The following is a 13,286-nucleotide window of genomic DNA, read 5'->3' on the forward strand; positions in this document are numbered from 1 at the left end:
TGGATCTGGGGAAAGACTAAAACGAGATACCTAATAGTTGTTACTATTGCTATGTACCTGCATGGCACATAGCAAGTGCTAAATAAATGCTAGTTCTTTCCTCCCTTACTAAATTTAAATTTCTCTGCTTTGTGATCCTTCCCAGCCCTTCTTTATCAGCCCTGAGCTATGCTGCTCTTCAGATGGTTGTTTTCAATTTGAGAAGAATGAAAATAATCTTCATTTTAAGACTTTTAAAAGTATTCCTTCATACACTTTAAGAAAACGAGAGAGCCCTTGAGTGGAGCAGAGTTGGGAATTCCCATGATGGGAAGAGAACCTCCTCTCTGAAATTTATAAAAGAGAAAGGAGCTAAGTGTCTTATCAAGGAAATCAGCCAGAAAGTAAAACCAGTGAACTCTGAAAATTTCCAACCACAGAGAATGCTCCACCCGACAGCAACATGCCTCTATCACAGAGCTGGGAGCACAGACCTTTCATGGGGATCCAGTTCTGACTCTCCTTTAACAGGCTATCTGTCCTGGAGGGAGGTGGAGTCCTTGATCTACTTAGTACCTGCTTTTATGACATTTCAGTAAGAATGATGAAGATGGTCAGAGCTCAAACTTTTAGCTTTTTCCTCACTGGCTTCTTAAGAGGCCTCTCCCTTCCTCTACCCAATCCAGGCTGTAGCTTCATGGGTCTGAGAGGGGAAGCCAATGGGCCACTGCTGCTGCTTTAGCCAAATCACTTAGACTTAATCATTAACAACTCATTGAATTAGGCCATCAACCTAATACTTTTTTTAGGGTGTTTAGCTACACATTGGAGGGAAAAATTTCCTACCTAAATTTACCCTAGAAAGCCATGTCTTTGAGACCTATTCAAAGGGTAAATGTTTATTGATCAATTTAGAAGGCATTCATTAGGTCCGTGGTTCTCTAAACTGTTGAAAATTTCGAGCATAAGAGAAGGAAAGAGGAAGAGAATATATATGAGACAGATCTTAATAAGTCCTCCACTTTTGCAGTCACTTCCAGAAATTAGAGGCAAGCAAGACAGCTCTATTTCAGAACCTCCAGTGAGAGAAGAGACATGCAGAAAAACAGGAAAGGTGACAAAGGAGAACATTCATTCAGAGATTTGTATTAAGCATCTGTGGAAGGATAGGTGCTGTGCTGGGCATGGATAGACAATGGTGAGAAAAGTCATGGTCCTGACTTTCTCAAGGGGAGCGGACACTATTGCTATTTTGTGTGGGTTCACAGCAGAACTTTACCATCCCTGCCCACCCCCAACCACTAGATGCCAATAGCGCCCCTTGGTCATTGTGATAATCTCCCTGTTTCCAAATGCCTCTGGGGCATTTGGAACTCTACTGTCCCCAGTTGAGAACTACTGAACTTGAGTATGATAGTTGCTGACGGTGCTACATTAGAGAGCTCTCAAAGGGGCATAAAGGACCCCAGTGAGAGTAGAAGGAGCCAAAGAGAAGTTCATCCTGAGATGGCACTTGCTGCCTACATCTTGCCCTGATTTACAGATCCGAAGTTCCAAAGAAGGCAGGACTAGTTTTGAGGTGCTGGTGGCTCTGAAGATACTCTGAATTTACTTGAAGTTTGGGGAATGAATAGAATTATTTGAGGAGGAGGAAGCTCTAAGGGGTGCGGATTGGTTAGAAAGAACCGCTAGACATCCCTCAATAGTAAGCTAGTTGGCTAGTAGATTAACAGGGGCCCTTTAGAGCTGGTCCACAGCTCCTTGGAAGGAGCTTAGACGGCTAAAGGCACATCATGTTGGAACTGATGGCGCACGGCCACCTCAGGGGTCTGGCACATACTTTTGGCAACTCACAACTTTCTTCCTCATTTTTAGGTTGCATTAGTTGGAGGACGAGAAAGGCTGATAAGAGAAAGGGAAACTAACATTTATTGAGCACCTAGTATGGTCAGATAAAGCGCTAGGAATGTTCCAATGTGCTATATCACAGAGAGGCTGAGTGAGGTAGAAAGAGCATAAACTGAGAAGTTAGGCAGCCCAGGGTTTGAACTGTAGGTCTTTCACCTACCAGCTGTGACCAGTTACTTAATCTCTGAGCCTCAGGTTCCTCATCTTGAAACAAACAAAAAAAAGAAAACCACCTCACGGGGTTAATTATGAGATTTCATAAAATAGGATATACAAAACACTTGACCGAAAAAAAAGCACTCAATAAATATAACTATACTAGTATTTTTGGCTTCCTAACAATACTAGTAAGAAGAGATTCCCATGGTTGTAAAGAGGAAGGAGGAAGACCTGAAACAAGATTAGGGCTAGAGATCTAGAAAAATAACAAGACAAATCAATAATGCTCATTCCAAGTTGCTAGTTTGTTACTGCAGGCCTTTTCATCTGGACATTTTGAGGGAAAATCTCAGCAATTGCTGCAGCTCTGAAAATGGGCCTCAGAGAGCCCCTCTCTCTACTGTGCACTGGCCAAACCATTGGGATGGGGGGGCGGCGCATTCTGGGTCAAACCTTAGGGACAGGGACACACTGGAGAGCACACAGAGGAGTGCAACCTGCTGGTGAGGAGATGCAAAACCACACCTTACTGAGATGGCTGACAGAACCTGGAGTGTTAAGAAGGAGGTGTGTTGGAGGTCTGGGGACTTGATAGCTTCTACTTGAATACTTCAAAGGGCCGATACTTGGAAGGACTGGATTTGTTTTGTGTGGTCCCAGTGAGTAGAAACAGTGTCAGTGGATGGAGGTGACAGGGAAGCATATTCACCTCCATTCAGTATAACCATTAATTTACTGGAAACTTCTGGAAAGCTTGAACTGGGTTTTATTCATGTAGTGTCCACAGCACCAGCACAGAGCCTTGCCCACGTGGTACAGCCAACGATGAGTAGCTGCTAGGATTATTACTGCCTGGTCTTGGGAAAAGCAGCCAGTTTGGAGAAGCTGATTATCTCTTCATTGGCCCATCAGCCTGAGACCTTTGTTAGAAACAATTATGTCAGGCAGTAGTGACACTCAGGGCAGCCCATTTTTAAAAGTCTAGCAACGGGTTCTTTTCTTCTACCTTAAACACCTCACTTTGCAAACACTGAAAAAAAAAAAGTTTCTATTGGGCTCAAAGGTTGTTCATGGCATAAAGCTAAATAACTATCCATGGGATGATCTGGAAGTGAAATTTTAAGCTAGATAAACATTGAGCCTGCTATGAAAGGTCATTCTGACTTCCTTTGACCCTCTTATAACTGTGATCCTCAGCATTTTGGTTTGTGGCAAGAAAGCATTGCTTCTCTCCTCCTATCTAGATGGTTTACTGATCTTGTTTCCTCTTATAGTTTCTAAGGAGGAATAAAGCCTGTACTTGACATCTGCTCCAAGCCCAAACTCTTCCTGCCTGATCTATTAAATGCATATTTTGATGAATTTAATGCATAAAGTTGATAGATTTGTAACAGCTACTGGACCAGAAGATATAGAAACATCATCGTCTCTCTAGCTTGAGCTCATTGAAGCAAATACTCCCAAACACAGCATCTGCATAAAAGCTGCTGTCCTAACTGCCTGCCTGTGACTAAGGAAATGTAGATGAGGAATTACATATCTAGAATTGCCCTTTCTTCCTATTCCACATTTTCACTTATTCATTAATTTATCCCCCAAATGTCTATCAAGTTCCAACTACGTGACAAAAAGCAGCAGCAAGTGGTGCCTAACACAACAAGACCACATTTGCTGTTTCCTATGTGACAAGAATGTGTTAAGGCATCACGTGCATTAACTCACGTGACTGTCACAGCACCCTATGAGGTACGCTCTACCCTTTTCCCCATTTTGTCAATAAGGAAACTAGTACGCAAATAGGTTAAGGAGATTGCCCAATGTCACGCAGGTCAGAAAGGAATCTTTAGGGAGACAGTTGTTAGACGAAGGAAGAAATTAAACAATAATGATGACTACTTCCAGACACTTTCTATCAAATATAGGTATAGGTAGCAGTTTAAGAGTGGAAAATCTCACTGCCACCAGAAGACCTAGATTATTCAAAATACCGCCCTGTAATTTATTAGTGAACACCAGCTTTGGTCTACAGACAGTGGTTCCCAGGTTTTTCAGCATGATTCCCTTTGTAAATTTCATAAATAAATAAATAAATAAACCCATTTTGCAAATCCCCAGAAAGTTTGAAAAAATACAAAATAACCAAAAGCTATTTTTAATTCAGCAACATTTGAAATTAATTCATATTTTACTAATTACCACTATATAACAAGATTTGAAAGCAGAGTGTACTTTCAAAACATTATTTAGTCAGTGTGCAAACAGTAGGTACTTGACATCCAAATACAGACCCCTTGACTCCTTGCAATAACTCCACAGACCCTGGAGATTCACAGAACTTACGACTTCTGCCGAATCGCCTATCTTCTCTGAGTCTCAGTTTACTCATCTCTAAAGTGGGGATAATAAGAGCTTTAATGTGAAACCAAAAAGAATTTGGAGGGCTCTTGTCTGAGAGAGTACAAAAATAGTCAAAAACAGCCTCTGACAAATATGGTTCCAATGTAGTTAGGGAGAACAGACACACATGAAAGAATTAGTAGGCAGGGCAACCCACTAAGCTAAACTATGCCTTCTGGAATCTAGTTCTAGAATGTGATCTGATAATATATAAGGCAGTGAGTGTATGCAAAGAGTGTTCACTATCACCTTACACACAGACGGGAAATTCAATTCACTTAAAAGCCGTCAAATATTTTTTATTGTTTTTGCTGGAGGGCTGCTATCTATGGCTGAGACACTTGAAGTTACAGGGATGCACAGATACATCCCTTGCTGGGCTGCACTGAGACCGAAGCTGGGAGACACGGGCATATGCACGTCATGGTGATGGAAGATTTTTGGCCTGGTTTGGTTTGGTTTGAAGCTGCAACTCATATTTATTAAATGACTACCATGGGGAGGAAGTTATACAATGGCCCTAATATTAATATTTAATGATATTTTGATCCAAATGTAATTTAAGGAACATTTTTCATGCAAATTGAAACTTGCTGATTAATTTAACTGGCTCAACCCCCAGCATAATGTCACAATCTTGCAATTTTCCAGCCTGCATTTATCACATTTTCAGGATATAATTGACTCCAGGGGATAGAATTGTGGAAGTAGTTTCCCTCAATGATACTAGCTTGGGTGCAGCAGAAATTACTCCAATCTCTACCTTTGTGTTGTTGGATTGGGGAAAAAAAAGCCTTTGAATCACCCCAGGACTCTCAGTTCGTGGTGCTAATGAGTACACAGCTTGATGACTTAGATGCCTCTCTTCCCCACTTCCCCAGGAAGGCTCCAGATCCATGAGCAGGGAGAGTTCAGATAAATAATTAAAAGCGCTAACATTTATTGAATATTACTATAAGGCAGGCACTGTGCTAAGCAGTTGCATGGATTATCACTCTTAATCCTCACAACAAACCCTAAGAGGATGGTGCTATTTTATGTCTGTCATGCAGATGAAGAAATTAAACTACTCATGATCACACCGCTGGCAAGCGAGTGGATGGGGACTTGATCTCAAGCAGCTGCCCCCAGAACATGGGTTGTAACCACTCCTCTATACTGCCTTGCCACTCCCCTCTCAAACTCGGCTTTCTGGCCTGCTTTCTCACCCTGGTTGACACCCATATTTTACATGTTGCCAAGGGAATGGGGACCCTATGATTTGAGAGTCAACTGAAGGAGAAGGAACAAAGCCTTTGGTTGTGGCTTTGTATGTGGCATTTAGTGACATGCGGGCAGGGAAAGGACAAGAGGAATGTAGATGGATGTGAAATGATCATCCTTAAAGAAATTATCAGAGCACGGAATTTAAAATCAGAAGCATTTTCATTATATATATGTACTGTACTTAATTGAGCCAATCCCTTATTGGACAATTATGCTATACCTCATCTGTTTTTTTTTTCTTGTCTTGCATTGTAGGTATGTCTTTTTACATCTTACAAGTATATTTGTAATATAATTTCCAAGAGGAGTCACTTTTACATTTTGATAGACACTCACAAATTGCTCTCTAAAGTTTTACTAATTCACTATTCTACCATCGATATATGACAGTACTCTCCAGATCCCCAGAAACAAATATGCTAATAAATGTTTTATCTTTTGTTTCATCAAGTAGGTAAAAAATGGTATCTCATAGTTTTAATTTGCATCCATTTTTATGAAGTAGATTGAGTATCTTTTATTTTTTACATGTTTAAGAACCAAATATGTTTCATTTTATGTGAAATATGTTTCATGTCATTTGTCCATTTTCTGGTCATATTAAGTTCTTTGTGATACATGTTTAAAATGTTTCCCCCAGTTTTTTGTTTGCCCTTTTGACCTTGCCTATTGAGTTTGGGCCCTATAGAAGCTTTTTAATTTTAATGTATAATAAATGTTAAGGCTTCTAGATAAAACTAGAAAGACTTTTCCTACCCTGCGATTCAAAAAAAATAAATCTGCCAGTTTCCTATTATTTTTATGCTTTTATTTTTAACATTTTAAATCTCTGATCTATCTGGAATTTTAACTTAAGAAATAAAGAAGAGATATGTTTGTTTTTTCCCAAATAGCTACCTAGGTGTCCCAACACCATTAACTACATAATCCAACTTTCCTCTCTGATATGCAATGCTATTTTTGTCATATACTAAATTTCCATATGCTTTTGGGTTCACTGACTTGCCTTCTATTCATGTGTCAGCGAGCACACTCAAGCCTCTATCTCTGACTCCAAGTTTAGGCTTCTCTTCTGCATTACTTACATTTTCAAAACAACACACAATAAGTGAATGGAACCCTTTACGAATTTCTTGCAATAACACTTAAGTCCTCTCTCACCTTCTCCCCTACTGCCACTAGCTAACAAAATTCAAGCTCTTTTTTTTATTATAGCTAAGAAAAATATAATTACGATAGTAAATCTGTTTGAAAGTATAGGGGACTGAGAATCAGATACTACATTCTTGAGTCAAATAAACAGTTTGGGGCTAAACCACAGTTTCCTTCCATAACAGCCAATGATTTTGGATAGTCTGTGTGTGTGTGTGTGTGTGTGTGTGTGTGTGTGTGTGTGTGTGTCTGTGTGTTTATACACACATGTGTAAGGCACATGTGCCATGTACAGGAGAGATAACACACTATTAAGTAAACCAACTGCCCCTCCCCCAAAATCCATACTGGTTGTAAAGCAAATAAATTTAGCACTTTATGTCCTAATCCTTCTGGGATAGGATTTGCTCACAGCAGAACGTCCTTCCTGACTGCAGGTACTGAATATGTGATGCTGAAATTCCTCTCCTAGGAGGCTCAGAGAGAGCACAAGGAGCCAGTGTAAAGTGTGGAATGCCTGAGCACTTAAAGGTTGTAAAGACAAACCAAAATGATGTAATATTGAGCTGCACCTTCTTTTCCAAACACTGGGCTCTCCACTCCTTCTCCAACATCCTCTCTAAGACTCACGACCCAGGCTACAGCTAGGAGATAAGAACTCTCCATCCCTGGGGACCCAGAGACAGGGGATTGTGCTGATGTGACTGGGATGCAGGAGAGCTCTGGATGATGTTGGAGGAGACGCCGACTTGCTTGCTGCATTACATACTGAATATCTCCTGAGTGTTAAGAAAGATGGTGTTTGCCCAACTCTCTCTCTCTCTCTCTCTTTTTTTTGGCTGCACTGCATGAGAGCGCAGAGTCCTAAACACTGGACCGCCAGGGAATTCCCCCCAACTCTTAAAAAGTCCGGTAGGAGGCAGGATTCTGGATATACCTAGGAGTAACCTTGTAGAACTTTTTGCATGTTCTTCACCCTAAGATTTCAAGTTCTAGTAGCTCAGGAACCCCACCTTGATGGGTTAAGTATGGTGCTCCTTAGCACCTTAAAAGTTTTCAATGCATACATTTTTCAGGATAATGCTGAAAGATCCCCCTTTGTACATTTTTTTAACTGAAAAAGCTATTAGGGGTGGAGGGGAAGGGAGGGAGCTCCACTATGCTGTGGGGAAGAAAACTGCCTGAATTAGAAAAACAGTAAGAGACAAGCAGTGGCTTTTGTGGTGGGTGTTCCATAAAACAGCGTTGAAAACGCAGAGTTCTTTCTCTCCCTGCACTTCCCGTGAGGAAGGCCAGAGGGCCTCGATTAAGGGGGAGAAGCCACCATCTCCATCCAGGCAAAGGCGTTGTGTCCAGGCTGAAGCAAACCAGAGGTTATTCCGGTCCTCTCCCTCACTCTCTTCCGGCCCTGCTTCCTTTCCCCCACCCCTCCAACAATAGCCCCTCTTGATTTCTGTTCTAAGTGAGAACGGTGAGTCCCCAGTGCAAAGGAAGCTCTAAGGATTCTTTCGAACTGGGAAGAGTGAGGGGTGTGTGCTGGCATCTGCTCCTTGGCGGTGATGCTGGGGACCCGCCCCCCAACCTTCTCCCAGAGGCAGGTAGCAGGGTTTCTTGTCCCCATTCTCCAGCATTCAAAGGGAGAAGCTGGCAGCGTACCTCTTCTTCCCAGAAGGGCTCTGAGATACTCTGTCTCATACCGTTGCTTTTAGATATTTTTTCAAACCGCTGAAAAAGCTGGACACCTTTTTGGAATGATGTTCTCAAAACTTGTCACTGCCCCTGCTGGGTCTTCCTTACCTTGAGCCAGTAGCCTGTGGGACAGTCAGAGCCTTAGGCCCCTCCCCAGATTCATTAGAGCTGGGAAAGACCTAGTTATCGGCCCCAGGTGATTCTGATGTTTGGTTCTCAGAACACACTTGAAAAACAATACCCCAGACCTTTACTCTCTGAGATTATTAGGGTACCTTGGTATGGCGTTAACTTGCTAGGTGAGACCACAAAAATCATGCCTAATGTTGCTCAGAGCTGAATAGACTTGAGGCTTGTCCAGTAACACCATTATCCAAGAGGGAGTTATGTTGTCTTGGACAAGTTCAAAGTTTAAAAAAGGACTCTGGGGCTTCCCTAGTGGCGCAGTGGTTGAGAATCTGCCTGCCAATGCAGGGGACACGGGTTCCAGCCCTGGTCTGGGAAGATCCCACATGCCGCAGAGCGACTAAGCCCGTGAGCCACAATTGCTGAGCCTGCGCGTCTGGAGCCTGTGCTCCGCAACGGGAGAGGCCACGATAGTGAGAGGCCTGCGCACCGCGATGAAGAGTGGCCCCCACTTGCCGCAACTAGAGAAAGCCCTCACACAGAAATGAAGACCCAATACAGCCATAAATAAATAAATAAATAAATAAAAATTAAAAAAAAATAAAAATAAAAAAAATAAAAAAGGACTCTGTAGAACAGGGACCTACATTCTGAAGTCAATCTGTGTATACAACAGATCAAAGCCCTAAGGCAGTGCTGCTCAAACTTGAATGTGCTCCTGAATCATATGGAGATCATGTTAAAGTGCTGATTCTGATTCAGGGGGTCTGGGGTGCAGCCTGAGATTCCGCTTTTCTAACAGACTCCCAGGTGATGCCATGCTGTTGGTTCTTGGACTACACTTGAGGAACACTGCCTTAAGGGATACTTAATTAAAAAAAAATAATTATTAGCTGCTTCCTCCTTAATGAGAAACCTGCAAACAAGGAACATCAATTCAGTGACCTTGAGTAAATCACTTAACTTTTTCTAGCCTATCTGTTAAACAAGGTAGTTGCCTTTCCTCATCTCTGAAATGGGGAGAATAAAGCACCTACTTCTTAGAATGGGAGGGTTAAGTGAAATAATGTATGTAAAGTTCTTGGCAGTCCCCAAACATCGTCATGACTCCTCCATAAGTGTTGCGGGTGGTGGTGATCCTGTGGTTATCTCATTCTCCCATTAATACCAGTGGCTGTCACAGAATGAGGTCAAAGCGGGGCCGTAGCAGATCATAGGAAAATAGGAGAAGGGGTCAGAATTCCTTTGTGTGGCCCTGGTATTTGGCACTAAAGAGACAGGCTTTATCAATGTGAACAAAGAGAGGTTTTTCTGTTCCTACTATGGATAATGGAAACCTAAGACCCCAATGTTGTTATATTCATACTTGTATCTACCACTTTAAATTTGCCAAATAAGTGCAAAACTGCCTCAGTCCAGGATTTGTTCATTTTGGCTGTCTCCAGTGCCTAATTATATAAAGGAAAAGGTATTGTGTGCCACAAGTATATCACATTTCCCTCCCTGAATTCACTCCTTCGTGTTTGTGTAAACTCAGTGGCATCCCTTTAACTTGGATTTACAGCCCTGCCTATAAAAAAACCTGAGAGCACTGAGCATTTCCTACAAGGCTAAATCCTGGCTCACAACTCTTTTAGTCAAGGAGAAACAAATGACCACTCTCTCTCTGTCTCTCTCTGTCGCCAAAAACAATGTGCTAACCCATCATCTGCCCAGAAAACAAATGGAAAATAAAATGCAACCAAAGTCATTTCTGTGTATCTGATAAATGTTTATCTCCCATAAGCAAGTGGGTGGGCTCCTTGCCAAGATGACACATTAATATACATGTAACAGCCCCATGCATGTAATGGTGGAACAAGCCATAATTCCAGTCAATTCAGGTGGGAATAAACATGTCAAGCTGGCAGTTTGGCACTGTCCAGAACCCCAGAAACTTTGACTAATTTTCAACTTACTAACTGCTGTATTTAGCATTATATTAAGATAGCATATTTCACTCTATAGCCCACTTATTTATTGTCATCTATTCCACAAATATTTATTGTGCATCTATTTTATGCCATGCACTATTCTTGGCCCTAGGCGTATAGCAGTGAACGAACAAAGGCCCTGTCCTCATGGTGCTTACTGTCTAGTGAATTTATGTATTATACATAACTTCTGATGAAGACATCTTATCCTTTTATCTATATGTCATTGTTTTATCTAAATGTATTTGATATTTGAATGGTTAAAAAGAACAGCCATCATTAGGCTAGCTGTTTCTGAGAGTGCACATCAAAATATTTGCTGCCTCTCTGCTTCTGTCAGGTGGAGACCTGTGTTCAGTGCTGCTCTACTTATTAGCCATATAAACATGTGAGAAAAAAATTCAAGAGATTTGGGTAGAAATGAAATTAGGGAAATCAGAAATTTTTCTCTAAGCTACAGATTTTTCTTATGATTAAAGCAGATTTAACAGGACTTGTGGGTGCCGGTTTTTCAAACGCCATTATCAATCTTTTGCCTTTCCATGTCAGTATTAACTTAGGGACAAGGATCTAACTTCTAAAGTAGGCTCAGCACAACACACACTGTAAAAAGGTAAAAACAAAACCAAAAAACTTACAAGATTGAATCTACAAATATTTTTTTTAAGTGAATAGAAAAAAATAGTATCTGTGTTTTCCTTGATTAAAGAAAGAATGCATTTGTATCTTAATGTAAGATGCAAATAATATATAAATGCATAAATCGAAGAGTGCTATTCACACAGAATTACAATATTTATAATTCTAAGTAATTGCTCTTTTATGATACATATGTTGTTATAGAACATTCATCAGTCTTATCCGATTGGTTGCATAGTCCTTACTCCATAATGCTAACAGCTTCTAGAATAACAATTGATACGTCCAAAACTAATTTCTGGAGAGAACATCAAATGCCGAAAAGGAATTATGCTTAAAAGTATGGCTCTTAAAACATACGTTTTAATTTAATGTCAATGCAATCCTGAAGAAGACAGAGCAAGACAGTGACCATCTGTTTTAGAATATCACAGGATGTCAGCATAAGAATCTCACAGATCATCCAGTGCAGTGGGCCGGGGAGAAGAGTGTAAACAAGCCCCAGGTGAATTCTGATACACACTCACACACACAGACCACTTTGAGAGTCACTGATTTGGTCCAACCTCATCATTTTACAGAGAAAACTGAGGTCCAAGCAAGTGAAGAAACCTATCAGGTCACACGTATAGGGGGCAGCAGAGGTTGGACAAAACAGAACAGAAGTGTTCTGACTCCCAAACTGGTCTTTGTTCTCCTGCTCTAAGCCACCTTAGAAGACACATTTTGCACATTAGGGTAGAAAAACCCAGCTTCAAATTGCTCTCTGAGGGTTAAGGTGTCCAAACAAGTCTCTATTGTATCAGAGCCTCTTATTCTAACAAAAGAACCTCAAAGGTTTGTGTTATTGGTGATTTTGGTTGTTGCTGTGGTTGTGTGTTTTGCTTTTGGAAGATGGAGAGGGAAGTTTAACTAAGACCTAAGTTAAAGTATCATTATTACTTAACAGACTAACCAGGATGTAGGTTTTAAAGGTTAGAGTGAGAGAAAAATAGCAGTTGGATCACACACACACACACACACACACCCACAAAGTGGTGATACCGGTGATAAAGTAAGTGGCTTGCCGCTAAAATATTTGAGGAGAGGGATCTCTTAGCCTTCACTGTGGGGAGAACATGTCACTTCAAGTCCTTTTCTCTCTGGCTGAGTCACTGCCACAATGGTCTCCAAAAAAAAAGTCTCCAGCCCTCCACTGCCAGGGAAAAGGTCACCAAGAGCACAGAGCTCGAGAGCTTGGGGAAGTGGGTGAAAGGGAGAATGAAATATCTACAATATCATGTAGTCTCTTCAAACATTCATCTAAGTTCAAGACTTTTATCCCAAGACAAACTCTTCCCTACTCTCCCCTCTATTGGACACAGCTGGCATTTTAATGAGGCTAAATCTGGCGTTTCTGCCATTAGTGAAGATGAACATCAAAATATTAAGCTCTGCTTTCCTTTGTTTTAAAAGAATTGAGCTTCACTCAATGTGTGGCCAACTCCAAAGCTATGAGGCATGATTTTTGTTCTGACAGACCCTTGGTATAGTATTGATCATGGATAATGACACAAATTATGGGGATATAGTCTACTCTCTACATTCCAAAGAGACAGTACCCTTAAGTATTAACATAAAACAACTGACATTGGTTGACTCCTATTACTTGCCATGCTTTGTGTTAATCATGTTACATAAATAATCTTATTTAATCCTCACAACAACTCTATTATAACGTAGATGCAATTTTACATTAGGGGAAACTGAGGCTTAGAGTAATTACCTGGCCGAAGTAAGTGTCACACAGTAAGCAACAAAGCTGGAATTCAAACCCAGATTTGTATAACAACAAAGCCTGTGCTTTTGATGTTCTGCTTGCTCTCATTTGATTCACATCCCAGCACACAGACCTACAGGACACATCCTAACATAATTTAACATTTATATGACAAATTTATAATTTAGTTATATGTACAGTTTGGGCACAAATTAATTAATGCAACCTCTGTGTGTCAA

The 13,286-nt window shown here is 40.9% G+C and overlaps 2 protein-coding genes across 5 annotated transcripts in view; one reads left to right on the forward strand and one right to left on the reverse strand.

Annotated features, from left to right (window-relative positions):
* ZNF366 (zinc finger protein 366) overlaps positions 1-13,286 on the reverse strand; it is a 70,774-nt gene that overhangs the window by 53,021 nt on the left and 4,467 nt on the right. The gene's annotated exons all lie outside the window — the stretch shown is intronic.
* Positions 1-13,286, forward strand: part of LOC309619267 (uncharacterized protein) — a 59,315-nt gene that overhangs the window by 34,430 nt on the left and 11,599 nt on the right. The window lies entirely within an intron of this gene.

This window comes from Balaenoptera borealis, assembly GCF_965194805.1.
Source record: "Balaenoptera borealis genome assembly, chromosome: 2".
Taxonomy (NCBI): Eukaryota; Metazoa; Chordata; class Mammalia; order Artiodactyla; family Balaenopteridae; genus Balaenoptera; species Balaenoptera borealis.